Below are 23249 nucleotides of genomic sequence, written 5' to 3' on the forward strand. Positions count from 1 at the left end.
GAATCTGTGATTGCCTTTCTCTGTGGAAATATCTTCATTGTTATCAATTTTCAGGTAACACCTATAAGTGATATACGTTAGGTGTCTTTCGCTTTCTCACTTACTACAAGTTGCATGGTTACCTCTAGACTCATCTATGGTGCTGCAAATGGCATTGTTTCACTTTTTTCCCGAGCTAATATTCCATCTCTACATGTAACAGTTCCTCTTTGTCCACTCATCTGTTGATGGACTTTTGGTTGCTTCCATGTCTTGGCTATTGTAATACTGCTGCAGTGCAGATTTGCCTGCCTGTGTCTTTCCAATTCTGTCTTCTTATGTTATAGGCCCAGGAGTGGGCCTGCTGGATCATATAATAGCTCAATATTTACCTTTTAAAGGCACCTCCACCCTGTTCCCATTAGTGACTCTTACCAGGTTACGTCCCACTTCAAATTAAGGGTATGCATTTCTCCACAACCTCTTCAGCATTGATCGTTTGTAGTTTCTTTCCTGATGGTTATTCTGAATGGTGTGAGCTGATACCTCTGTGTGGTTGGATTTGCATGTGTCTCATAATCCTTTGAAACTGAGCTTTCAGGCATGTCCTTTTATTTTTCAAACGGTTATTACAGCTTAGTTCTTCAAATGGTTTTCTTGAAATATGTGCCACATTTTGAAATACTTTGGCCTTTACCTCCCGCAAGACATGATGAAGACAGGTTTCCTTTACAGCCCTGCAGGACTTGTTCATATGAAGTGACAATTCGCATAGGTTTTAAAGCTGTTTTTTCAGGTAATGGCCAGAGGGTGGAGCATTTCATAATTCTATGAAACGTAACTGAACACACAATATATATTTTTTCTTTTAAATTTCCATTGTTACTTTTTTAAAGTACAATTATAATTGAAGTTCTTTGTAACAAGTGAAATTTAAAAAATTAAAGGAAAAGATAATATTTTACCACTTGCCATCCTTTCCCATTTACTGAAACGACCAGCATAATGTGTAGATTTCTCATTTTATCCAGGTGTTCTATACATCTGGAATATCATGCTTCTCACTGTAGAAAAACAGATTTAGCTCTCACACTTTTTATAGGCTACATAACATTCCATAGAACAGAAGTACCAACTATTTCAGACTTAGCTTTTTGAGGGACACTCAGGTTACTTTCTGTTTTATTTTGTTGTTCTTTTTTTTGGGGGGGTAGGAGTTTATTATTTATTTATTTATTTTTGTTGTGTTGGGTCTGAGTTTCCGTGTGAGGGCTTTCTCTAGTTGTGGCAAGTGGGGGGCCACTCTTGATCTCGGTGCGCGGGCCTCTCACTATTGCGGCCTCTCTTGTTGCAGAGCACAGGCTCCAGATGCGAGGGCTCACTGGTTGTGGCTTATGGGCCTAGTTGCTCCATGGCATGTGGGATCCTCCCAGACCAGGGCTCGAACCTGTGTCCCCTGCATTAGCAGGCAGATTCTAACCACCGCACCACCAGCGAAGCCCTCTATTTTGTTGTTCTGCTAGTTTGTTTTAACCCAAGAAAATATTTTTTTAAATACAAAAAAACAAAATTAAGCTAGGGGTAAGGATTAGGGTTTAGGGTAAGATTTAGGGTTAGGGTACGGGTTAGGATTATTGTATGGCTTAGAGTATGGTTTAGGGTTATGGTTATGGTACGGGTTAGTGTTAGGGTACAGTTTAGGGTATGGCTATGGTTTAGTGTTAGGGTACGGGTTAAGGTATGGGTTAGTGTTAGGGTATGGGTTAGGATTCAGGTACGGTTTACGTTCAGGGTTATGGTTAGGTTTAGTGTATGGGTTAGTGTTAGGTACGGGTTAGGGTTAGGTTTAGTGTTAAGGAAGGGGTACAGTTTAGGGTACAGGATAGGGAACAACAAAGGGTTAGGGTTAGGGTACGTGTTAGGGTACAGTTTAGTGTTAGTGTACGGGTTAGGATTAGGGTACGGTTTAGGGTAAGGTTTAGGGTTAGGGTTAGGGGACGGGTATGGTTTGGGGTACAGTTTAGGGTATGACCACGGGTTAGGAGTAGGGTAAGTGTTAGGGTACAGTTTAGTGTTAGTGTACAGGTTAGGATTATGGTACGGGATAGTGTAAGGGTTAGGGTTAGGGAATGGGTACAGATTAGGTTGCAGGTTAGGGTATGACAACGGGTTAAGGTTAGGGTACGTGTTAGTGTATGGGTTAGGATTAGGGTACGGGTTAGGTTATGGGTTAGTGTTAGGGGATGGGTTAGGATTAGGATACGGGTTATGGTACGGTTTAGGGAAAGGGTTAGGATACGGGGTAGGGTTAGGATAAAGTTTAGTGTATGGCTATGTGTTACTGTTAGGGTACATGTTAGCGTACGGGTTAGTGTTCGTGTACAGCTTAGGGTAAGGGTTAGGGTTAGGGAACGGGTACGGTCTCAGGTACAGGTTAGGGTATGGTAGCGGGATAGGGTTAGGGTACGTGTTAGGATGAGACTTCTTTGTAGTGCAGATTTGAATTTCCCGCTTGCTTGGTGGGCCAAAAAGTGTGTATGCATTTTATCCTGAATATACTCAGGAAAAAACGTATACGCCCTTTTTGGCCAAGTGCATCGCTGCCAAACGATGTGCCAAACAGGAGGTTACAAGCACTGACTCTCCAAGTGGGGAGATTGTTAGTAAAGCGTCTGGAATGGCGAACCCGAGTACCAGAGGACGAATAATGAGATGCGTTTTAGAAACCTTGCCCAATCACACTGTGGACCATCCTCTGGGTTTCCCACGCATGTTTTAGCTGTAGGAAGAATCCCTTAAACCTGGAGGGTTGGGACCCATGGAATGGGTAGCACGCAGTACTACTTCAAAGGGTCTGCATTTGCTCACCGAACCTCACCAATCCTCACAGCCCCAAGTGTCCAGCCTTATGCCTCACTCAGCTGTGGGTGTAGATGTGGTAAATCCAGGTTTCATCACAAGCCTGAACGAGTTATTTAAGAATTTCTCTCTCTCACTGTCTTTGTGTTTTGATTTTGAAATTTATTTTTATAATGGGGTTTAGCTGATTTGCACTGCTGTGTTTATGCCGCTCGATGCACACTTGATTCTCTTACGGAGACATATAAATACATAGGTTTTAAGATTCTTACTACTCAGATATATTCCTCTGCGGTGAATAGGGGGTGTTGAGTCCACTTCGTTGAACAAGGAGTATATCTTGTCTATTACTGGCTTATGGAACGGTATCTGTGCTCATTTCAATCTCTGGATTTATGCAGCACCCCAACTCACCTTTCCCCTTAAGCAAGCATAAGTTGGTTTTCTAAATGTGAGACTCTGTTCTGTTTTGTAATTCAGTTCATGTGTAGCCAAGTTTACATTCCCTCTATAAGTGTTATCTTATGACTAGTTTCTTTTTCTGTGTGACTTATTTCACTCAGAATCATCGAACCTAAATCCACTCATTATGCTGCTACGGGCCTGATGACATTGATTTCATTGCGGAGTGATATTCCATTGTATGTAAGTACCACAACTTCTTTATCCATTTTTCTCTTTCTAGGATATTTAAGTTGTTCCGTTGTCGAGGTTCTTGTAAACACAGCAGCCCTAAACTTTGGGGTGGCTGTGTCTTTTTGATTTTAATTTCCCTAAGCTATAGGACCATAAGTGGAAGTGCCCGAGTCTCTGTAGCTTTGTTTTTTAGATGTTTCAGGAAACACCATACACTTCTCCAGAGTGGCTGTTGGCCATTTACATCCCGCCCATCAGCCTAACAAGGCTCCCAGTTCTCCATGGCCTGTCCTGCCTTTCTGGATTTTACACTTTTTTCAGATGGCCCATTTGACCGGTGGGAAGTGAGACTTCATTGTAGTGCGGATTTCCATTGCACGCTTCCTTGGTTGGCAAAAATGGCCGTATGCGTTTTTTCCTGGATATATTCAGGAAAAAACACATATGCATTTTTTGGCCAAGTGCATCATTGTCGAAGTTCTGCCGCTTTTCATATGCTTTAAATGCAATTCCAATCTACCTCCTGAAATCTGTTTCCTGCAATTGTGCCTTGCTTTCAAGTCCTCTTCGCAGCCTTACCTCAATATATTTTTGGACGATAGTTGTCCTTTATAACTCTGCAAGTTTGTGAATTGCAGTGACCTGAGCTCCTTTTTCCAACTCGCTTTTTTGTGAGCTGGACGCAAAACGGCAGGATTGCTTCAGGCCCTAATCTGGTTCCAGCGTGGCACGCTGAGCCTTTGGTTAATTCTTCTTCTTGGTGGGAAATTAGAGTGAAATGTGCCCGTCCAAACAACTACAGCTAGTCTCTCATTGGTTCTCCCTATTCCCGTTCATCCTCCGCAGAAATTGCAGAGTGTGCCAAACAGGAGGTTACAAGCACTGACTCTCCAAGTGGGGAGATTGTTACTAAAGCGTCTGGAATGGCGAACCTGAGTACCAGAGGACGAATAATGAGATGCGTTTTAGAAACCTTGCCCAATCACACTGTGGACCATCCTCTGGGTTTCCCACGCATGTTTTAGGTGTAGGAAGAATCCCTTAAACCTGGAGAGTTGGGACCCATGGAATGGGTAGCACGCAGTACTACTTCAAAGGGTCTGCATTTGCTCACCGAATCTCACCAATTCTCTCATCCCCAAGTGTCCAGCCTTATGTCTCACCCAGCTGTGGGTGTAGATGTGGTAAATCCAGGTTTCATCACAAGCCTGAACGAATTATTTAAGAATTTCTCTCTCTTTCACTGTCTTTCTGTTTTGTTTTTGAAGTTTATTTTTATAATGGGTTTGAGCTAATTTTCACTGCTGTGTTTATGCGTCTGTACACACACTTGATTCTCTTACGGAGACATATAAATACATAGATTTTAAGATTCTTACTAGTCAGATATATTCCTCTGCGGTGAATAGGGGGTGTTGAGTCCACTTCGCTGAGCAAGGAGTAGGTCTTGTCTATTACATATTTGGCTTATGGAACGGTATCTGTGCTCATTTCAATCTCTGGATTTATGCAGCACCCCAACTCACCTTTCCCCTTAAGCAAACATGTTTGTTTTCTAAATGTGAGACTCTGTTCTGTTTTGTAATTCAGTTCATGTGTAGCCAAGTTTACATTCCCTCTATAAGTGATATCTTATGATAAGTTTCTTTTTCTGTGTGACTTATTTCCTTTGAATCATCATACCTAAATCCATTCATTATGCTTGTACGGGCCTGACGACATTGATTTCATTGTTGAGTGATATTCCATTGTACGTAAGTACGAAAACTTCTTTATCCATTTCTCTCTTTCAAGGATATTTAATTTGTACTGTAGTCGAGGCTCTTGTAAACAGAGCAGCCCTAAACTTTGCGGTGGTTGTTTCTTGTTATTTTAATTTTCCTGAGCTATAGTGCTATAAGTGGGTTTAGGGTTAGGGTTAAGGTTAGCATTAGGGAACGGGTATGGTTTAGGATGCGACAATGGTTTAGGGTGAGCGAAAGTCTTAGGGTACAGGTCAGTGTTAGTGTACCGTTTAGGATTAGGGTAAGTGTTAGGGTAATGCTTCGGGTTAGGGTTATGGTTAGGGAACGGGGATGGTTTAGGGTACAGGTTAGGGTACGACAACGGTTTAGGGATAGCGTACATGTAAGGGTAAGATTTAGTGTTAGCGTACGGGTAAGGATTAGGGGACGGGTGAAGGTAAGGCTTCAGGTAAGGGTTAGGGTTAGGGTTAGGGTTAGGGGAGAGGGACAGTTTAGGGTACAGGTTAGGGTGCGACAATGGTTTAGGATGAGATAACGTGTTAGGATACGGGTTAGTGTTAGCGTATCGGCTAGGATTAGGTGACGGGTTACAGTAAGGCTTCGGGTAAGGGTTAGGGTAAAGGTTAAGGGACGGGGACGGTATAGGGTACGACAACGGTTTAGGGTGAGCATACGTGTGAGGGCACGGGTTAGTGTTAGCGTACAGGTTAGGATTAGGAGAGGGGTTAGGGTAAGGCTTCGGGTAAGGGTTAGGGTTAGGGTTAGGGGACGATTTAGGGTACAGGTTAGGGTACGACAATGGTATAGTGTGAGCGTAAGTGTGAGGGCACGGGTTAGTGTCAGCGTACGGGTTAGGATTAGAGGACGGGTTAGGGTAAGGCTTCAGGTAAGGGATAGGGTTAGGGTTAGGGTTAGGGGACAGGAACGGTTTAGGGTCCAGGTGAGGGTACGACAACGCTTTAGGGGGAGCGTGCGTGTGAGGGCACGGGTTAAGGTTAACGTATGGGTTAGGATTAGGAGATGGGTTAGGGGACGGGATAGGGTTAGGGTTCAGGCTAGGGTTAGGGTTAGGGGACGGGGACGGTTTAGGGTCCAGGTGAGGGTACGGCAACGCTTTAGGGGGAGCGTGCGTGTGAGGGCGCGGGTTAGTGTTAGCGTACGGGTTAAGATTAGGGGACGGGTGAGGGTCAGGCTTCGGGGAAGGGTTAGGGTTAGTGTTCGGGCTAGGGTTAGGGTTAGGGGACGGGGACGCTTTAGGGTCCAGGTGAGGGTACGGCAAACCTTTAGGGGGAGCGTGCGTGTGAGGGCGCGGGTTACTGTTAGCGTACGGGTTAGGATTAGGGGACGGGTGAGGGTCAGGCTTCGGGGAAGGGTTAGGGTTAGGGTTCGGGCTAGGGTTAGGGTTAGGGGACGGGGACGGTTTAGGGTCCAGGTGAGGGTACGGCAACGCTTTAGGGGGAGCGTGCGTGTGAGGGCACGGGGTAGTGTTAGCGTACGGGTTAGGATTAGGGGACGGGTGAGGGTCAGGCTTCGGGGAAGGGTTAGGGTTAGGGTTCGGGCTAGGGTTAGGTTTAGGGGACGGGGACGGTTTAGGGTCCAGGTGAGGGTACAGCAACGATTTAGGGGGAGCGTGGGTGTGAGGGCGTGGGTTAGTGTTAGCGTACGGGTTAGGATTAGGGGACGGTTGAGGGTCATGCTTCGGGGAAGAGTTAGGGTTCGGGCTAGGGTTAGGGTTAGGTTACGGGGACGGTTTAGGGTCCAGGTGAGGGTACGGCAACGTTTTAGGGGGAGCGTGCGTGTGAGGGCGCGGGTTAGTGTTAGCGTACGGGTTAGGATTAGGGGACGGGTGAGGGTCAGGCTTCGGGGAAGGGTTAGGGTTAGGGTTTGGGCTAGGGTTAGGGTTAGGGAACGGGGACGGTTTAGGGTCCAGGTGAGGGTACGGCAATGCTTTAGGGGGAGCGTGCGTGTGAAGGCGCGGGTTAGTGTTAGCGTACGGGTTAGGATTAGGGGACGGGTGAGGGTCAGGCTTCGGGGAAGGTTTAGGGTTAGGGTTCGGGCTAGGGTTAGGGTTAGGGGACGGGGACGGTTTAGGGTCCAGGTGAGGGTACGGCAACGCTTTACGGGGAGCGTGCGTGTGAGGGCGCGGGGTAGTGTTAGCGTACGGGTTAGGATTAGGGGACGGGTGAGGGTCAGGCTTCGGGGAAGTGTTAGGGTTAGGGTTCGGGCTAGGGTTAGGGTTAGGGGACGGGGACGGTTTAGGGTCCAGGTGAGCGTACAGCAACGCTTTAGGGGGAGCGTGCGTGTGAGGGCGCGGGTTAGTGTTAGTGTACGGGTTAGGATTAGGGGACGGGTGAAGGTCAGGATTCGGGGAAGGGTTAGGGTTAGGGTTCGGGCTAGGGATAGGGTTAGGGGACGGGGACGGTTTAGGGTCCAGGTGAGGGTACGGCAACGCTTTAGGGGGAGCGTGCGTGTGAGGGCGCGGGTTAGTGTTAGCGTACGGGTTAGGATTAGGGGACGGGTGAGGGTCAGGCTTCGGGGAAGGGTTAGGGTTAGGGTTCGGGCTAGGGTTAGGGTTAGGGGACGGGGACGGTTTAGGGTCCAGGTGAGGGTACGGCAACGCTTTAGGGGGAGCGTGCGTGTGAGGGCGCGGGTTAGTGTTATCGTACGGGTTAGGATTAGGCGACGGGTGAGGGTCAGGCTTCGGGGAAGGGTTAGGGTTAGGGTTCGGGCTAGGGTTAGAGTTAGGGGACGGGGACGGTTTAGGGTCCAGGTGAGGGTACGGCAACGCTTTAGGGGGAGCGTGCGTGTGAGGGCCCAGGTTAGTGTTAGCGTACGGGTTAGGATTAGGGGACGGGTGAGGGTCAGGCTTCGGGGAAGGGTTAGGGTTAGGGTTCGGGCTAGGGTTAGGGTTAGGGGACGGGGACGGTTTAGGGTCCAGGTGAGGGTACGGCAACGCTTCAGGGGGAGCATGCGTGTGAGGGCGCGGGTTAGTGTTAGCGTACGGGTTAGGATTAGGGGACGGGTGAGGGTCAGGCTTCGGGGAAGGGTTAGGGTTAGGGTTAGGGCTAGGGTTAGGGTTAGGGGACGGGGACGGTTTAGGGTCCAGGTGAGGGTACGGCAACGCTTTAGGGGGAGCGTGTGTGTGAGGGCGCGGGTTAGTGTTAGCGTACGGGTTAGGATTAGGGGACGGGTGAGGGTCAGGCTTCGGGGAAGGGTTAGGGTTAGGGTTCGGGCTAGGGTTAGGGTTAGGGGACGGGGACGGTTTAGGGTCCAGGTGAGGGTTCGGCAATGCTTTAGGGGGAGCGTGCGTGTGAGGGCGCGGGTTAGCGTTAGCGTACGGGTTAGGATTAGGGGACGGGTGAGGGTCAGGCTTCGGGGAAGGGTTAGGGTTAGGGTTCGGGCTAGGGTTAGTGTTAGGTGACGGGGACAGTTTAGGGTCCAGGTGAGGGTACGGCAACGCTTTAGGGGGAGCGTGCGTGTGAGGGCGCGGGTTAGTGTTAGCGTACGGGTTAGGATTAGGGGACGGGTGAGGGTCAGGCTTCGGAGAATGGTTAGGGTTAGGGTTCGGGCTAGGGTTAGGGTTAGGGGACGGGGACGGTTTAGGGTCCAGGTGAGGGTACGGCAACGCTTTAGGGGGAGCGTGCGTGTGAGGGTGTGGGTTAGTGTTAGCGTACGGGTTAGGATTAGGGGACGGGTGAGGGTCAGGCTTCGGGGAAGGGTTAGGGTTAGGGTTCGGGCTAGGGTTAGGGTTAGGGGATGGGGACGGTTTAGGGTCCAGGTGAGGGAACGGCAACGCTTTAGGGGGAGCGTGGGTGTGAGGGCGTGGGTTAGTGTTAGCGTACGGGTTAGGATTAGGGGACGGGTGAGGGTCAGGCTTCGGGGAAGGGTTAGGGTTAGGGTTCGGGCTAGGGTTAGGGTTAGGGAACGGGGACGGTTTAGGGTCCAGGTGAGGGTACGGCAACGCTTTAGGGGGAGCGTACGTGTGAGGGCGCGGGTTAGTGATAGCGTACGGGTTAGGATTAGGGGACGGGTGAGGGTCAGGCTTCGGGGAAGTGTTAGGGTTAGGGTTCGGGCTAGGGTTAGGGTTAGGGGACGGGGACGGTTTAGGGTCCAGGTGAGGGTACGGCAACGCTTCAGGGTGAGCGTGCGTGTGAGGGCGTGGGTTAGTGTTAACGTACGGGTTAGGATTAGGGGACGGGTGAGGGTCAGGCTTCGGGGAAGGGTTAGGGTTAGGGTTCGGGATAGGGTTAGGTTTAGGGGACGGGGACGGTTTAGGGTCCAGGTGAGGGTACAGCAACGCTTTAGGGGGAGCGTGCGTGTGAGGGCGCGGGTTAGTGTTAGCGTACGGGTCAGGATTAGGGGACGGGTGAGGTTCAGGCTTCGGGGAAGGGTTAGGGTTAGGGTTCGGGCTAGGGTTAGGGTTAGGGGACGGGGACGGTTTAGGGTCCAGGTGAAGGTACGGTAACGCTTTAGGGGGAGCGTGCGTGTGAGGGCGCGGGTTAGTGTTAGCGTACGGTTTAGGATTAGGTGACGGGTGAGGGTCAGGCTTCGGGGAAGTGTTAGGGTTAGGGTTCGGGCTAGGGTTAGGGTTAGAGGACGGGGACGGTTTAGGGTCCAGGTGAGGGTACGGCAACGCTTTAGGGGGAGCGTGCGTGTGAGGGCGTGTGTTAGTGTTAGCGTACGGGTTAGGATTAGGGGACGGGTGAGGGTCAGGCTTCGGGGAAGGGTTAGGGTTAGGGTTCGGGCTAGGGTTAGGGTTAGGGGACAGGGACGGTTTAGGGTCCAGGGGAGGGTACGGCAACGCTTTAGGGGGAGCGTGCGTGTGAGGGCGCGGGTTAGTGTTAGCGTACGGGTTAAGATTAGGGGACGGGTGTGGGTCAGGCTTCCGGGAAGGGTTAGGTTTAGGGTTCGGGCTAGGGTTAGGGTTAGGGGACGGGGACGGTTTAGGGTCCAGGTGAGGGTACGGCAACGCTTTAGGGGGAGCGTGCGTGTGAGGGCGCGGGTTAGTGTGAGCGTACGGGTTAGGATTAGGGGACGGGTGAGGGTCAGGCTTCGGGGAAGGGTTAGGGTTAGGGTTCGGGCTAGGGTTAGGGTTAGGGGACGGGGACGGTTTAGGGTCCAGGTGAGGGTACGGCAACGCTTTAGGTGGAGCGTGCGTGTGAGGGTGCGGGTTAGTGTTAGCGTACGGGTTAGGATTAGGGGACGGGTGAGGGTCAGGCTTCGGGGAAGGGTTAGGATTAGGGTTCGGGCTAGGGTTAGGGTTAGGGGACGGGGACGGTTTAGGGTCCAGGTGAGGGTACAGCAACGCTTTAGGGGGAGCGTGGGTGTGAGGGCGCGGTTTAGTGTTAGCGTACGGGTTAGGATTAGGGGACGGGTGAGGGTCAGGCTTCGGGGAAGGGTTAGGGTTAGGGTTCGGGCTAGGGTTAGGGTTAGGGGACGGGGACGGTTTAGGGTCCAGGTGAGGGTACGGCAACGCTTTAGGGGGAGCGTGCGTGTGAGGGCGCGGGTTAGTGTTAGCGTACGGGTTAGGATTAGGTGACGGGTGAGGGTCAGGCTTCGGGGAAGGGTTAGGGTTAGGGTTCGGGCTAGGGTTAGGGTTAGAGTACGGGGACGGTTTAGGGTCCAGGTGAGGGTACGGCAACGCTTTAGGGGGAGCGTGCGTGTGAGGGCGTGTGTTAGTGTTAGCGTACGGGTTAGGATTAGGGGACGGGTGAGGGTCAGGCTTCGGGGAAGGGTTAGGGTTAGGGTTCGGGCTAGGGTTAGGGTTAGGGGATGGGGACGGTTTAGGGTCCAGGGGAGGGTACGGCAACGGTTTAGGGGGAGCGTGCGTGTGAGGGCGCGGGTTAGTGTTAGCGTACGGGTTAAGATTAGGGGACGGGTGAGGGTCAGGCTTCCGGGAAGGGTTAGGGTTAGGGTTCGGGCTAGGGTTAGGGTTAGGGGACGGGGACGGTTTAGGGTCCAGATGAGGGTACGGCAACGCTTTAGGGGGAGCGTGCGTGTGAGGGCGCGGGTTAGTGTTAGCGTACGGGTTAGGATTAGGGGACGGGTGAGGGTCAGGCTTCGGGGAAGGGTTAGGGTTAGGGTTCGGGCTAGGGTTAGGGTTAGGGGACGGGGACGGTTTAGGGTCCAGGTGAGGGTACGGCAACGCTTTAGGGGGAGCGTGCGTGTGAGGGTGCGGGTTAGTGTTAGCGTACGGGTTAGGATTAGGGGACGGGTGAGGGTCAGGCTTCGGGGAAGGGTTAGGATTAGGGTTCGGGCTAGGGTTAGGGTTAGGGGACGGGGACGGTTTAGGGTCCAGGTGAGCGTACGGCAACGCTTTAGGTGGAGTGTGCGTGTGAGGGTGCGGGTTAGTGTTAGCGTACGGGTTAGGATTAGGCGACGGGTGAGGGTCAGGCTTCGGGGAAGGGTTAGGGTTAGGGTTCGGGCTAGGGTTAGGGTTAGGGGACGGGGACGGTTTAGGGTCCAGGTGAGGGTACGGCAACGCTTTAGGGGGAGCGTGCATGTGAGGGCGCGGGTTAGTGTTAGCGTACGGGTTAGGATTAGGGGACGGGTGAGGGTCAGGCTTCGGGGAAGGGTTAGGGTTAGGGTTCGGGCTAGGGTTAGGGTTAGGGGACGGGGACGGTTTACAGTCCAGGTGAGGGTACGGCAACGCTTTAGGGGGAGCGTGCGTGTGAGGGCGCGGGTTAGTGTTAGCGTACGGGTTAGGATTAGGGGACGGGTGAGGGTCAGGCTTCGGGGAAGGGTTAGGGTTAGGGTTCGGGCTAGGGTTAGGGTTAGGGGACGGGGATAGTTTAGGGTCCAGGTGAGGGTACGGCAACGCTTTAGGGGGAGCGTGCGTGTGAGGGCGCGGGTTAGTGTTAGCGTACGGGTTCGGATTAGGGGACTTGTAAGGGTCAGGCTTCGGGGAAGGGTTAGGGTTAGGGTTCGGGCTAGGGTTAGGGTTAGGGGACGGGGAAGGTTTAGGGTCCACGTGAGGGTACGGCAACGTATTAGGGTGAGCATGTGTGTGAGGGCGCGGGTTAGTGTTAGCGTACGGGTCAGGATTAGGGGACGGGTGAGGGTCAGGCTTCGGGGAAGGGTTAGGGTTAGGGTTCGGGCTAGGGTTAGGGTTAGGGGACGGGGACGGTTTAGGGTCCAGGTGAGGGTACGGCAAAGCTTTACGGGGAGCGTGCGTGTGAGGGCGCGGGTTAGTGTTAGCATACGGGTTAGGATTAGGGGACGGGTGAGGGTCAGGCTTCGGGGAAGGGTTAGGGTTAGGGTTAGGTTTAGCGGACGGTTTAGGGTCCAGGTGAGGGTACGGCAACGATTTAGGGGGAGCGTGCGTGTGAGGGCGCGGGTTAGTGTTAGCGTACGGGTTAGGATTAGGTGACGGGTGACGGTCAGGCTTCGGGGAAGGGTTAGGGTTAGGGGACGGGGACGGTTTAGGGTCCAGGTGTGGGTACGGCAACGCTTTAGGGGGAGCGTGCGTGTGAGGGCGCGCGTTAGTGTTAGCGTACGGGTTAGGATTAGGGGACGGGTGAGGGTCAGGCTTCGGGGAAGTGTTAGGGTTAGGGTTCGGGCTAGGGTTAGGGTTAGGTGACGGGGACGGTTTAGGGTCCAGGTGAGGGTACGGCAACGCTTTAGGGGGAGCGTGCGTGTGAGGGCGCGGGGTAGTGTTAGCGTACGGGTTAGGATTAGGGGACGGGTGAGGGTCAGGCTTCGGGGAAGGTTTAGGGTTAGGGTTCGGGCTAGGGTTAGGGTTAGGGGACGGGGACGGTTTAGGGTCCAGGTGAGGGTACGGCAACGCTTTATGGGGAGCGTGCGTGTGAGGGCGCGGGTTAGTGTTAGTGTACGGGTTAGGATTAGGGGACGGGTGAGGGTCAGGCTTCGGGGAAGGGTTAGGGTTAGGGTTCGGGCTAGGGTTAGGGTTAGGGGACGGGGACGGTTTAGGGTCCAGGTGAGGTTACGGCAACGCTTTAGGGGGAGCGTGCATGTGAGGGCGCGGGTTAGGGTTAGCGTACGGGTTAGGATTAGGGGACGGGTGAGGGTCAGGCTTCGGGGAAGGGTTAGGGTTAGGGTTCAGGCTAGGGTTAGGGTTAGGTAACGGGGACGGTTTAGGGTCCAGGTGAGGGTTCGGCAATGCTTTAGGGGGAGCGTGCGTGTGAGGGCGCGGGTTAGTGTTAGCGTACGGCTTAGGATTAGGGGACGGGTGAGGGTCAGGCTTCGGGGAAAGGTTACGGTTAGGGTTCGGGGTAGGGTTAGGGTTAGGTGACGGGGAAAGTTTAGGGTCCAGGTGAGGGTACGGCAACGCTTTAGGGGGAGCGTGCGTGTGAGGGCGCGGGTTAGTGTTAGCGTACGTGTTAGGATTAGGGGACGGGTGAGGGTCAGGCTTCGGAGAAGGGTTAGGGTTAGGGTTCGGGCTAGGGTTAGGGTTAGGGGACGGGGACGGTTTAGGGTCCAGGTGAGGGTACGGCAACGCTTTAGGGGGAGCGTGCATGTGAGGGCGCGGGTTAGGGTTAGGGTACGGGTTAGGATTAGGGGACGGGTGAGGGTCAGGCTTCGGGGAAGGGTTAGGCTTAGGGTTCGGGCTAGGGTTAGGGTTAGGGGACGGGGACGGTTTAGGGTCCAGGTGAGGGTACGGCAACGCTTTAGGGGGAGCGTGGGTGTGAGGGCGCGGGTTAGTGTTAGCGTACTGGTTAGGATTAGGGGACGGCTGAGGGTCAGGCTTCGGGGAAGGGTTAGGGTTAGGGTTCAGGCTAGGGTTAGGGTTAGGGAACGGGGACGGTTTAGGGTCCAGGTGAGGGTTCGGCAATGCTTTAGGGGGAGCGTGCGTGTGAGGGCGCGGGTTAGTGTTAGCGTACGGGTTAGGATTAGGGGACGGGTGAGGGTCAGGCTTCGGGGAAGGGTTACGGTTAGGGTTCGGGGTAGGGTTAGGGTTAGGTGACGGGGAAAGTTTAGGGTCCAGGTGAGGGTACGGCAACGCTTTAGGGGGAGCGTGCGTGTGAGGGCGCGGGTTAGTGTTAGCGTACGTGTTAGGATTAGGGGACGGGTGAGGGTCAGGCTTCGGAGAAGGGTTAGGGTTAGGGTTCGGGCTAGGGTTAGGTTTAGGGGACGGGGACGGTTTAGGGTCCAGGTGAGGGTACGGCAACGCTTTAGGGGGAGCGTGCGTGTGAGGGCGCAGGTTAGTGTTAGCGTACGGCTTAGGATTAGGGGACGGGTGAGGGTCAGGCTTCGGGGAAGGGTTAGGGTTAGGGTTCGGGCTAGGGTTAGGGTTAGGGGACGGGGACGGTTTAGGGTCCAGGTGAGGGTACGGCAACGCTTTAGGGGGAGCGTGGGTGTGAGGGCGTGGGTTAGTGTTAGCGTACGGGTTAGGATTAGGGGACGGGTGAGGGTCAGGCTTCGGGGAAGGGTTAGGGTTAGGGTTCGGGCTAGGGTTAGGGTTAGGGAACGGGGACGGTTTAGGGTCCAGGTGAGGGTACGGCAACGCTTTAGGGGGAGCGTGAGTGTGAGGGCGCGGGTTAGTGTTAGCGTACGGGTTAGGATTAGGGGACGGATGAGGGTCAGGCTTCGGGGAAGGGTTAGGGTTAGGGTTCGGGCTAGGGTTAGGGTTAGGGGACGGGGACGGTTTAGGGTTCAGGTGAGGGTACGGCAATGCTTAAGGTGGAGCGTGCGTGTGAGGGCGCGGCTTAGTGTTAGCGTACGGGTTAGGATTAGGGGACGGGTGAGGGTCAGGCTTCGGGGAAGGGTTAGGGTTAGGGTTCGAGCTAAGGTTAGGGTTAGGGGACGGGGACGGTTTATGGTCCAGGTGAGGGTACGGAAACGCTTTAGGGGGAGCGTGCGTGTGAGGGCGCGGGTTAGTGTTAGCGTACGGGTTAGGATTAGGGAACGGGTGAGGGTCAGGCTTCGGGGAAGAGTTAGGGTTAGGGTTCGGGCTAGGGTTAGGGTTAGGGGACGGGGACGGTTTAGGATCCAGGTGAGGGTACGGCAACGCTTTAGGGGGAGCGTGCGTGTGAGGGCGCGGGTTAGTGTTAGCGTACGGGTTAGGATTAGGGGACGGGTGAGGGTCAGGCTTCGGGGAAGGGTTAGGGTTAGGGTTCGGGCTAGGGTTAGGGTTAGGGGACGGGGACGGTTTAGGGTCCAGGTGAGGGTACGGCAACGCTTTAGGGGGAGCGTGCGTGTGAGGGCGTGGGATAGTGTTAGCGTACGGGTTAGGATTAGGCGACGGGTGAGGGTCAGGCTTCGGGGAAGTGTTAGGGTTAGGGTTCGGGCTAGGGTTAGGGTTAAGGGACGGGGACGGTTTAGGGTCCAGGTGAGGGTACGGCAACGCTTTAGGGGGAGCGTGCGTGTGAGGGCGCGGGTTAGTGTTAGCGTACGGGTTAGGATTAGGTGACGGGTGAGGGTCAGGCTTCGGGGAAGGCTTAGGGTTAGGGTTCGGGCTAGGGTTAGGGTTAGAGGACGGGGACGGTTTAGGGTCCAGGTGAGGGTACGGCAACGCTTTAGGGGGAGCGTGCGTGTGAGGGCGTGTGTTAGTGTTAGCGTACGGGTTAGGATTAGGGGACGGGTGAGAGTCAGGCTTCGAGGAAGGTTTAGGGTTAGGGTTCGGGCTAGGGTTAGGGTTAGGGGACGGGGACGGTTTAGGGTCCAGGGGAGGGTACGGCAACGCTTTAGGGGGAGCGTGCGTGTGAGGGCGCGGGTTAGTGTTAGCGTACGGGTTAAGATTAGGGGACGGGTGAGGGTCAGGCTTCCGGGAAGGGTTAGGGTTAGGGTTCGGGCTAGGGTTAGGGTTATGGGACGGGGACGGTTTAGGGTCCAGGTGAGGGTACGACAACGCTTTAGGGGGAGCGTGCGTGTGAGGGCGCGGGTTAGTGTTAGCGTACGGGTTAGGATTAGGTGACGGGTGACGGTCAGGCTTCGGGGAAGGGTTAGGTTTAGGGGACGGGGACGGTTTAGGGTCCAGGTGAGGGTACGGCAACGCTTTAGGGGGAGTGTGCGTGTGAGGGCGCGCGTTAGTGTTAGCGTATGGCTTAGGATTAGGGGACGGGTGAGGGTCATGCTTCGGGGAAGGGTTAAAGTTAGGGTTCGGGCTAGGGTTAGGGTTAGGGGACGGGGACGGTTTAGGGTCCAGGTGAGGGTACGGCAACGCTTTAGGGGGAGCGTGCGTGTGAGGGCGCGGGGTAGTGTTAGCGTACGGGTTAGGATTAGGGGACGGGTGAAGGTCAGGCTTCGGGGAAGGGTTAGGGTTAGGGTTCGGGCTAGGGTTAGGGTTAGGGGACGGGGACGGTTTAGGGTCCAGGTGAGGGTATGGCAACGCTTTAGGGGGAGCGTGCGTGTGAGGGCGCGGGTTAGTGTTAGCGTACGGGTTAGGATTAGGGGACGGGTGAGGGTCAGGCTTCGGGGAAGGGTTAGGGTTAGGTTTCAGTCTAGAGTTAGCGTTAGGGGACGGGGACGGTTTAGGGTCCAGGTGAGGGTACGGCAACGCTTTAGGGGGAGCGTGCGTGTGAGGGCGCGGGTTAATGTTAGCGTACGGGTTAAGATTAGGGTACGGGTGAGGGTCAGGCTTCGGGGAAGGGTTAGGGTTAGGGTTCGGGCTAGGGTTAGGGTTAGGGGACGGGGACGGTTTACGGTCCAGGTGAGGGTACGGCAACGCTTTAGGGGGAGCGTGCGTGTGAGGGCGCGGGTTAGTGTTAGCGTACGGGTTAGGATTAGGGGACGGATGAGGGTCAGGCTTCGGGGAAGGGTTAGGGTTAGGGTTCGGGCTAGGGTTAGGGTTAGGTGACGGGGACAGTTTAGGGTCCAGGTGAGGGTACGGCAACGCTTTAGGGGAAGCGTGCGTGTGAGGGCGCGGGTTAGTGTTTGCGTACGGGTTAGGATTAGGGGACGGGTGAGGGTCAGGCTTCGGAGAAGGGTTAGGGTTAGGGTTCGGGCTAGGGTTAGGGTTAGGGGACGGGGACGGTTTAGGGTCCAGGTGAGGGTACGGCAACGCTTTAGGGGGAGCGTGCGTGTGAGGGCGTGGGTTAGTGTTAGCGTACGGGTTAGGATTAGGGGACGGGTGAGGGTCAGGCTTCGGGGAAGGGTTAGGGTTAGGGTTCGGGCTAGGGTTAGGGTTAGGGAACGGGGACGGTTTAGGGTCCAGGTGAGGGTACGGCAACGCTTTAGGGGGAGCGTACGTGTGAGGGCACGGGTTAGTGATAGCGTACGGGTTAGGATTAGGGGACGGGTGAGGGTCAGGCTTCGGGGAAGGGTTAGGGTTAGGGTTCGAGCTAAGGTTAGGGTTAGGGGACGGGGACGGTTTATGGTCCAGGTGAGGGTACGGAAACGCTTTAGGGGGAGCGTGCGTGTGAGGGCGTGGGTTAGTGTTAGCGTACGGGTTAGGATTAGGGAACGGGTGAGGGTCAGGCTTCGGGGAAGGGTTAGGGTTAGGGTTCGGGCTAGGGTGAGGGTTAGGGGACGGGGACGGTTTAGGGTCCAGGTGAGAGTACGGCAACGCTTTAGGGGGAGCGTGCGTGTGAGGGCGCGGGTTAGTGTTAGCGTACGGGTTAGGATTAGGGGACGGGTGAGGGTCAGGCTTCGGGGAAGTGTTAGGGTTAGGGTTCGGGCTAGGGTTAGGGTTAGGGGACGGGGACGGTTTAGGGTCCAGGTGAGGGTACGGCAACGCTTTAGGGGGAGCGTGCGTGTGAGGGCGTGGGTTAGTGTTAGCGTACGGGTTAGGATTAGGGGACGGGTGAGGGTCAGGCTTCGGGGAAGGGTTAGGGTTAGGGTTCGGGCTAGGGTTAGGGTTAGGGGACGGGGACGGTTTAGGGTCCAGGTGAGGGTACAGCAACGCTTTAGGGGGAGCGTGGGTGTGAGGGCGCGGTTTAGTGTTAGCATACGGGTTAGGATTAGGGGACGGGTGAGGGTCAGGCTTCGGGGAAGGGTTAGGGTTAGGGTTCGGGCTAGGGTTAGGGTTAGGGGACGGGGACGGTTTAGGGTCCAGGTGAGGGTACGGCAACGCTTTAGGGGGAGCGTGCGTGTGAGGGCGTGGGATAGTGTTAGCGTACGGGTTAGGATTAGGGGACGGGTGAGGGTCAGGCTTCGGGGAAGTGTTAGGGTTAGGGTTCGGGCTAGGGTTAGGGTTAGGGGACGGGGACGGTTTAGGGTCCAGGTGAGGGTACGGCAACGCTTTACGGGGAGCGTGCGTGTGAGGGTGCGGGTTAGTGTTAGCGTACGGGTTAGGATTAGGGGACGGTTGAGGGTCATGCTTCGGGGAAGGGTTAGGGTTCGGGCTAGGGTTAGGGTTAGGTTACGGGGACGGTTTAGGGTCCAGGTGAGGGTACGGCAACGCTTTAGGGGGAGCGTGCGTGTGAGGGCGCGGGTTAGTGTTACCGTACGGCTTAGGATTAGGGGACGGGTGAGGGTCAGGCTTCGGGGAAGGGTTAGGGTTAGGGTTCGGGCTAGGGTTAGGGTTAGGGGACGGGGACGGTTTAGGGTCCAGGTGAGGGTACGGCAACGCTTTAGGGGGAGCGTGCGTGTGAGGGCGCGGGTTAGTGTTAGCGTACGGGTTAGGATAAGGGGACGGGTGAGGGTCAGGCTTCGGGGAAGGGTTAGGGTTAGGGTTCGGGCTAGGGTTAGGGTTAGGGGACGGGGACGGTTTAGGGTCCAGGTGAGGGTACGGCAACGCTTTAGGGGGAGCGTGCGTGTGAGGGCGCGGGTTAGTGTTAGCGTACGGGTTAAGATTAGGGGACGGGTGAGGGTCAGGCTTCCGGGAAGGGTTAGGGTTAGGGTTCGGGCTAGGGTTAGGGTTAGGGGACGGGGACGGTTTAGGGTCCAGGTGAGGGTACGGCAACGCTTTAGGTGGAGCGTGCGTGTGAGGGTGCGGGTTAGTGTTAGCGTACGGCTTAGGATTAGGGGACGGGTGAGGGTCAGGCTTCGGGGAAGGGTTAGGGTTAGGGTTCGGGCTAGGGTTACGGTTAGGGGACGGGGACGGTTTAGGGTCCAGGTGAGGGTACGGCAACGCTTTAGGGGCAGCGTGCGTGTGAGGGCGCGGGTTAGTGTTAGCGTACGGGTTAGGATTAGGGGACGGGTGAGGGTCAGGCTTCGGGGAAGGGTTAGGGTTAGGGTTCGGGCTAGGGTTAGGGTTAGGGGACGGGGACGGTTTAGGGTCCAGGTGAGGGTACGGCAACGCTTTAGGGGGAGCGTGCGTGTGAGGGCGCGGGTTAGTGTTACCGTACGGCTTAGGATTAGGGGACGGGTGAGGGTCAGGCTTCGGGGAAGGGTTAGGGTTAGGGTTCAGGCTAGGGTTAGGGTTAGGGGACGGGGACGGTTTAGGGTCCAGGTGAGGGTACGGCAACACTTTAGGGGGAGCGTGCATGTGAGGGCATGGCTTAGTGTTAGCGTACGGGTTAGGATTAGGGGACGGGTGAGGGTCAGGCTTCGGGGAAGGGTTAGGGTTAGGGTTCAGGCTAGGGTTAGGGTTAGGGGACGGGGACGGTTTAGGGTCCAGGTGAGGGTACGGCAACGCTTTAGGGGGAGCGTGCGTCTGAGGGTGCGGGTTAGTGTTAGCGTACGGGTTAGGATTAGGGGACGGGTGAGGGTCAGGCTTCGGGGAAGGGTTAGGGTTAGGGTTCAGGCTAGGGTTAGGGTTAGGGGACGGGGACGGTTTAGGGTCCAGGTGAGGGTACGGCAACACTTTAGGGGGAGCGTGCATGTGAGGGCATGGCTTAGTGTTAGCGTACGGGTTAGGATTAGGGGACGGGAGAGGGTCAGGCTTCGGGGAAGGGTTAGGGTTAGGGTTCGGGCTAGGGTTAGGGTTAGGGGACAGGGACGGTTTAGGGTCCAGGTGAGGGTATGGCAACGCTTTAGGGGGAGCGTGCGTGTGAGGGCGCGGGTTAGTGTTAGCTTACGGGTTAGGATTAGGGGACGGGTGAGGGTCAGGCTTCGGGGAAGGGTTAGGGTTAGGGTTCGGGCTAGGGTTAGGGTTAGGGGACGGGGATGGTTTAGGGTCCAGGTGAGGGTACGGCAACGCTTTAGGGGGAGCGTGCGTGTGAGGGCGCGGGTTAGTGTTAGCGTACGGGTTAGGATTAGGGGACTTGTGAGGGTCAGGCTTCGGGAAAGGGTTAGGGTTAGGGTTCGGGGTAGGGTTAGGGTTAGGGGACGGGGAAGGTTTAGGGTCCAGGTGAGGGTACGGCAACGTATTAGGGGGAGCATGTGTGTGAGGGCGCGGGTTAGTGGTAGCGTATGGCTTAGGATTAGGGGACGGGTGAGGGTCAGGCTTCGGGGAAGGGTTAAAGTTAGGGTTCGGGCTAGGGTTAGGGTTAGGGGACGGGGACGGTTTAGGGTCCAGGTGAGGGTACGGCAACGCTTTAGGGGGAGCGTGCGTGTGAGGGCGCGGGGTAGTGTTAGCGTACGGGTTAGGATTAGGGGACGGGTGAGGGTCAGGCTTCGGGGAAGGGTTAGGGTTAGGGTTCGGGCTAGGGTTAGGGTTAGGGGACGGGGACGGTTTAGGGTCCAGGTAAGGGTACGGCAACGCTTTAGGGGGAGCGTGCGTGTGAGGGCGCGCGTTAGTGTTAGCGTACGGGTTAGGATTAGGGGACGGGTGAGGGTCAGGCTTCGGGGAAGGGTTAGGGTTAGGGTTCGGGCTAGGGTTAGGGTTAGGGGACGGGGACGGTTTAGGGTCCAGGTGAGGGTACGGCAACGCTTTAGGGGGAGCGTGCGTGTGAGGGCGCGGGGTAGTGTTAGCGTACGGGTTAGGATTAGGGGACGGGTGAGGGTCAGGCTTTGGGGAAGGGTTAGGGTTAGGGTTCGGGCTAGGGTTAGGGTTAGGGGATGGGGACGGTTTAGGGTCCAGGTAAGAATACGGCAACGCTTTAAGGGGAGCGTGCGTGTGAGGGCGAGGGTTAGTGTTAGCGTACGTGTTAGGTTTAGGGGACGGGTGAGGGTCAGGCTTTGGGGAAGGGTTAGGGTTAGGGTTCGGGCTAAGGTTAGGGTTAGGGGACGGGGACGGTTTAGGGTCCAGGTGAGGGTACGGCAACGTTTTAGGTGGAGCGTGCGTGTGAGGGCGCGGGTTAGTGTTAGCGTACGGGTTAGGATTAGGGGACGGGTGAGGGTCAGGCTTGGGGGAAGGGTTAGGGTTAGGGTTCGGGCTAGGGTTAGGGTTAGGGGACGGGGACGGTTTAGGGTCCAGGTGAGGGTACGGCTACGCTTTAGGGGGAGCGTGCGTGTGAGGGCGCGGGTTAGTGTTAGCGTACGGGTTAGGATTAGGGGACGGGTGAGGGTCAGGCTTCGGGGAAGGGTTAGGGTTAGGGTTCGGGCTAGGGTTAGGGTTAGGGGACGGGGACGGTTTAGGGTCCAGGTGAGGGTACGGCAACGCTTTAGGGGGAGCGTGCATGTGAGGGCGCGGGTTAGTGTTAGCGTACGTGTTAGGATTAGGGGACGGGTGAAAGTCAGGATTCGGGGAAGGGTTAGGGTTAGGGTTCGGGCTAGGGATAGGGTTAGGGGACGGGGTCGGTTTAGGGTCCAGGTGAGGGTACGGCAACGCTTTAGGGGGAGCGTGCGTGTGAGGGCGCGGGGTAGTGTTAGCATACGGGTTAGGATTAGGGGACGGGTGAGGGTCAGGCTTTGGGGAAGGGTTAGGGTTAGGGTTCGGGCTAGGGTTAGGGTTAGGGGATGGGGACGGTTTAGGGTCCAGGTAAGAGTACGGCAACGCTTTAAGGGGAGCGTGCGTGTGAGGGCGAGGGTTAGTGTTAGCGTACGTTTTAGGTTTAGGGGACGGGTGAGGGTCAGGCTTTGGGGAAGGGTTAGGGTTAGGGTTCGGGCTAAGGTTAGGGTTAGGGGACGGGGACGGTTTAGGGTCCAGGTGAGGGTACGGCAACGTTTTAGGTGGAGTGTGCGTGTGAGGGCGCGGGTTAGTGTTAGCGTACGGGTTAGGATTAGGGGACGGGTGAGGGTCAGGCTTGGGGGAAGGGTTAGGGTTAGGGTTCGGGCTAGGGTTAGGGTTAGGGGACGGGGACGGTTTAGGGTCCAGGTGAGGGTACGGCAACGTTTTAGGGGGAGCGTGCGTGTGAGGGCGCGGGTTAGTGTTAGCGTACGGGTTAGGATTAGGGGACGGGTGAGGGTCAGGCTTCGGGGAAGGTTTAGGGTTAGGGTTCGGGCTAGGGTTAGGGTTAGGGGACGGGGACGGTTTAGGGTCCAGGTGAGGGTACGGCAACGCTTTAGGGGGAGCGTGCGTGTGAGGGCGCGGGTTAGTGTTAGCGTACGTGTTAGGATTAGGGGACGGGTGAAAGTCAGGATTCGGGGAAGGGTTAGGGTTAGGGTTCGGGCTAGGGATAGGGTTAGGGGACGGGGTCGGTTTAGGGTCCAGGTGAGGGTACGGCAACGCTATAGGGGGAGTGTGCGTGTGAGGGCGCGGGTTAGTGTTAGCGTACGGGTTAGGATTAGGTGACGGGTGACGGTCAGGCTTCGGGGAAGGGTTAGGGTTAGGGGACGGGGACGGTTTAGGGTCCAGGTGAGGGTACGGCAACGCTTTAGGGGGAGCGTGCGTGTGAGGGCGCGCGTTAGTGTTAGCGTACGGGTTAGGATTAGGGGACGGGTGAGGGTCAGGCTTCGGGGAAGTGTTAGGGTTAGGGTTAGGTTTAGGGGACGGTTTAGGGTCCAGGTGAGGGTACGGCAACGCTTTAGGGGGAGCGTGCGTGTGAGGGCGCGGGTTAGTGTTAGCGTACGGGTTAGGATTAGGTGACGGGTGACGGTCAGGTTTCGGGGAAGGGTTAGGGTTAGGGGACGGGGACGGTTTAGGGTCCAGGTGAGGGTACGGCAACGCTTTAGGGGGAGCGTGCGTGTGAGGGCGCGTGTTAGTGTTAGCGTACGGGTTAGGATTAGGAGACGGGTGAGGGTCAGGCTTCGGGGAAGTGTTAGGGTTAGGGTTCGGGCTAGGGTTAGGGTTAGGTGACGGGGACGGTTTAGGGTCCAGGTGAGGGTACGGCAACGCTTTAGGGGGAGCATGTGTGTGAGGGCGCGGGTTAGTGTTAGCGTACGGGTTAGGATTAGGGGACGGGTGAGGGTCAGGCTTCGGGGAAGGGT

Source organism: Delphinus delphis, unplaced genomic scaffold, assembly GCF_949987515.2.
Source record: "Delphinus delphis unplaced genomic scaffold, mDelDel1.2 scaffold_46, whole genome shotgun sequence".
In the NCBI taxonomy this organism is placed as follows: domain Eukaryota; kingdom Metazoa; phylum Chordata; class Mammalia; order Artiodactyla; family Delphinidae; genus Delphinus; species Delphinus delphis.